Genomic DNA, 5,126 nt, shown 5'->3' on the forward strand with positions numbered 1-5,126 from the left:
TTGAATCATGTGAAATTGATTGGTTGAACATCTAAGAGTTTTAATTTTGTATTTAATCACACTTAAATGTAGCCTAATACCTTGGTAAATACGTAACCACTAGTTTCATAGAGAAAATTCACAAGATTCACTGTTTATAGAAAATATAATGGCAACAATTACTTTAACAATAAATGATGACTAACTGACAACCTCAGCTGCCGACAGGTGCTGTTGATATACCTCGATGTGGGCAGCTGAAAATGTGTGCCCCGACCGGGACTCGAACTTGGGATTTCCTGCTTACATGGCAGACACACTATCCATCTGAGCCACCGAGGACACGTACGAATAGCGCGACTGCAGGGACTTATCCCTTGCACACTTCCCGCGAGACTCACATTCCCAACTGTCCACAGTTCTACATATGTATTGTACCTTATAGACATTTGCCCAATCACTCATTACTCGTGCACACTTTGGCGATTCCCGTAAGAGTTTGGGCAACCTGTGTGCATTCGCACAGACGAAGGTCAATGGCTGGGTAGCCTTTAACTATATATACAAAGACAGTAACTTTTTCTCGAAAGAACAGTTACTGTTGATGACCGTGCAGCTTTTCCCTGGAATGAATGATGACCAACTGACAACCTCAGCTGCCGACAGGTGTTGTTGATATACCTCGATGTGGACAGCTGAATATGTATTCGTCTGTGTCCTCGGTGGCTCAGATGGATAGAGCATCTGCCATGTAAGCAGGAGATCCCGGGTTCAAGTCCCGGTCGGGGCACACATTTTCAGCTGTCCACATCGAGGTATATCAACAACACCTGTCGGTAGCTGAGGTTGTCAGTTAGTCATAATTTATTCCAGGGAAAAGCTGCACGGTCATCAACAGTAACTGTTCTTTCGAGAAAAAGTTACTGTCTTGGTATATATAATTACTTTAACAATCAGTGTTTCAGTGGTGTGTTTGCAGCATAGTGAGTGGGTTCTCTTGACTCAGTGTGGCTTGTTAAGTGATTCGTAAGACCTTCAAAGTTTGTAATCTAATTTACAAAAAATTGTTTTGATTGTGTCTTTTATAGCATATCTCTACCCACTGTGCCACATAATGGTGTATTACTTCAGAACATGACATTATCATCTAACAGCCACCATTCATTTTTCTTCTAGTAAATGCAACCATTATTGCAAGGTTGCAGGTAGAAAGCAGACAAATTGCTGTGTAGCTCCAACTGCAACTGAAACTCTCCATGTATGAGATCACATTTTTATTTGCTAATATTTCTGACAACCCTCCCCTGTTTCCTTCACAGTTCCACAACTATATATTCTGTGATTTATCACTTCCTTCATTATATATGCCCCCACTAACTTCATTTGACATGCAAAGTAATACAGTCACAGAGATGTATGCTTGATGGTGTATTTGTAATGAAAAATGATTACAGAGCAAATGACAAGAAAAAATGCTTAATTCAGGTATCTTTGGAAAGTGTGAAACAATGAAAATTGCCATACAACATGAAACAGTGATGCTGCAGCATCCATATATACATGCCAGTTTGCTCAAGTAATCAGTGCTGTCCAAAATTTTTCTAAGGTTCAGTACAGTTGCCCCTATATGGTGACACGATCCAGAAGTTGGTAACGTAGGTCCCAATGCTCATATTGGTCCTCAAAGTCAGACCTATATGACCCTACAACTACAAAAGTGTTAATTAATTGGGGTTTCTTCAGTGGCAGCATGTGTTGGTGAAAACGCCTCAGTGAATTAAGGGCAAACATATCTGCCAAAATGACAGTTGCATCTATTGAGCGTGCACTTAGAAGCCAAAAACCATTAATACAAAATTTGCTGGCAAAGATACAGTTCTTCCAACAACATTTAGGAGACCATTTTCATTTTTCTCTTTTTAAGGGTAGCCACAAAATGTCAATTTTGTAATTCACACCGCCGGCTGGGTAGTTGTAGTGTTCTCTGCGGGCATAATCTTTATCTTTTAATACCATCATCAAGTGTTGATTTTCCACAGTTGCGTGGTTCATGGTGTATGGTACACAGCTATGATGTTTAAATCGATAACTTGAACAGGAAGTCACGTGTTATTGATCTGCTGAAATATCTGACATTGGGAAGTTTTGCATTACGGATATCAGATTTTGGAGATAAAAACATCAAAAAAACAGACTTACTTTTCGTATTTTCATTCATTAATGTCTCGTGAATTACAAAAGGGGTGTGTGTTGCAGAGAAGTGTGTAATTCATACAGTAATACACATACACATATATAATACATATTACAATTACAGGGTTCACTGTGGAATCTTCCTGGTGGCTGTTTAAATGGTTGGGCATTCTGATGACTGCATTTCGGCACATGTACTCTGTAATGCAGTTTGTTGTGAATGATCAGTCACAGTTTGAAAACAAAGTAACATTTGTAAATGGAGTACAAGGAGGAATGATTTACTCTGTCAATCACACAGAAAGAAGTGAGTAAATCATTTAAAATAATCAAGTTTTGAAAATATAATGTAATCAGGCAGAAAAAAAATTTACCCACCAAGTGGCGTCAAGAGAAAACTTGTATAAAGGTTAAATAAATGCATGTTTATTTAACTTTTACACACTTTTCTCTTGCCACCACTTAGAGAGTAGATTTTTTTCTGTACAGAAAGGAGTGAGGTGTTCAGCCATACAAATCCTTGAACACCTACCCAGTGATACAAGGTCCATACTACTATATACAAACAAGTTGTTGTTTAACATTTTTAATGAAAAATCTTGAAAGGTACTTGGTGTGTGTGTGTGTGTGTGTGTGTGTGTGTGTGTGTGTGTGTGTGTGTGTTTTGTATATTTTTGACAAGGGCCTTGTTGGTCAAAAGCTTATTATGTGACAGTCTTTTTGTTGTGTCTATCTGCGACTCCACATCTCCATTATATGATGAGTAGCAACTATTGTTTTTACAGTATCATTACATTGACTGACTTACTTAATAATTTTACACAATATTCTAATAAAAATTTGGGTGGATATAGGCTATACACTAAAACTTCATGGCAGATTAAAACTGTGTACCGGACCAAGACTCCAACTCAGGACGTTTACCTTTCGCGGGCAAGTGTACTACCAACAGAGCTGCCCAAGCACAAGTCACGACCTGTCCTCACAGCTTTACTTCTGCCAGTACTGCACCTACTACCTTCCAAACTTTACAGAAGCTCTCCTGCAAACCTTGCGAGACTAGCACTTCTGGAAAAAGGGAGATGAGGTACTGGTGGAAGTAAAGCTGTGAGGACGGGTCGTGAGTCGTGCTTGGCGAGCTCAGATGGTAGAGCACTTGTCCGCAAAACGCAGAGGTCCCGAGTTTGACTCTGTCTGGCTCACAGGTTTAATCTGTGTGGAAGTTTCATATCAGCGCACACTCTGCTGAAGAGTGAAAATTTCATTCAGGCTATATATTGTTTTGAACAATTAAGTACAGGTTTTCTGTTAAAGCTGACTAGACACACACACACACACACACACACACACACACACACACACACACACACACAAAGATGATGTGACTTACCAAACAAAAGTGCTGGCAGGTCGATAGACACAAAAACGTACACACAAAATTCAAGCTTTCGCAACCAACGGTTGCGTCATCAGGAAAGAGGGAAGGAGAGGGAAAGGCAAAAGGATGTGGGTTTTAAGGGAGAGGGTAAGGAGTCATTCCAATCCCGGGAGCGGAAAGACTTATCTTAGGGGGGAAAAAAGGACAGGTAAACACACACACACACACACACACACACACACACACACACACACACACAAGCAGACATTTGTAAAGGCCTGCTTATGTCTGTGTATGTGCGGATGGATATGTATGTGTGTGCGAGTGTATACCTGTCCTCTTTGAATACAATAGTTTCACGTTGTGGGTCTAACTGTATTGTGTTGTATACTTTGTGCTAATTATTAGCATTAAAAGCAATAATGCAGCATTCCCAGGCTATCTTCGGTCTCTTATCCCTACTAGAGTAAATGCTTCTTCACAGATACAAGTAAATGCTAGTGAATTGTCTGTGAATGCTCATTCACTTGTGTTCACTTTCATTCTCTTCAGTTTAAGAATGATTTAGACTTTTTCTTCTCCACGTTTTCTGTTTCTCCAATCTCAGTCGAATCCAGGCATTTGACTGCATATAAACATTCTACTTGGTTCGTCACTGTAATGTGACTACCATATATGTTCGATGTCAGCGTGCAATAACAACTCACAAACGGGTCTTAGAAAACTTGTACTTGCACGCTGTTGAGGGAGCCACTGTGATGTTCATGTAGGTTGCTGGCCACATCGGCGTGGTGGGAAACGAGGCTGCTGCCAAGGCTACAGTCCTTCTACCTCAGACTGCCAGTTCTTCTGCTCCTTCGGATGATCTCAATGTTGCCATCTGTTGGCAGGTGGTGTCGTTTTTGCATCACCACTGGTCTTCCCTTCATGGGAACGAGCTCTGGGAAATTAAACCTCTCCCAGCAGCTTGGCCGACCTCCTCTCGGCCCTCTCACCATGAGGTCATTTTAGCTAGGTTGCATATTGGGCACTGTCTTTTTTAGCCATCGCCATTTGTTAAGTGGTGATCCCCGACCATTTTGTGCTCATTGTCGTCAACCTTTGACAATTTGCCATTTTGTGACTGAAAGCTGTTTTTGTAATCGCTTATGCTCTAGTGTGTGTTTGCTGTCTCTGTATTGGCTGTTTTAGCTATGACATGTGGGCTGTCAGCTGCATGTTATTTTTTATCTGTCGTAGCTCTGGTACCACGTGCCGCAGAATTTGAATCCGCACCAGACATCACGGACATAGAAGACCTATAGAGGTCTCTGCACCATCGCGCCTTAAGCTGTGGCGGCGCGAGCGTCCAGGCCCGCATTTAGTGTGAGGGCACCACAGTGGAACACGTGGTCCCAGTGGCCAATAGCGGTGCCCCCGATAGCGTACTTAAACGCCGGCCACTCGCTCAGCCAGTCAGTCTAATCTCGCTTACGTCGGTTTACACCTCGCTTTGCGCTAAACTGCTTACTTCCCGGTTTGTGTAAGAGTTTGTTTCCTTGTGACTCTGTTGTTCGGTCTTGTCGTATTTGTTCTG

General features: G+C 41.6%; 1 non-coding gene across 1 annotated transcript; it reads left to right on the forward strand.

The window, feature by feature from the left end:
- The first annotated feature begins 695 nt into the window (after positions 1 to 695).
- Trnat-ugu lies at positions 696 to 769 on the forward strand. Its single transcript has one exon. It is a non-coding gene; the product is annotated as a tRNA-Thr (tRNA).
- The last annotated feature ends 4,357 nt before the right edge of the window (positions 770 to 5,126 follow it).

This window comes from Schistocerca piceifrons, chromosome 10, assembly GCF_021461385.2.
Source record: "Schistocerca piceifrons isolate TAMUIC-IGC-003096 chromosome 10, iqSchPice1.1, whole genome shotgun sequence".
NCBI classification, from domain to species: Eukaryota; Metazoa; Arthropoda; class Insecta; order Orthoptera; family Acrididae; genus Schistocerca; species Schistocerca piceifrons.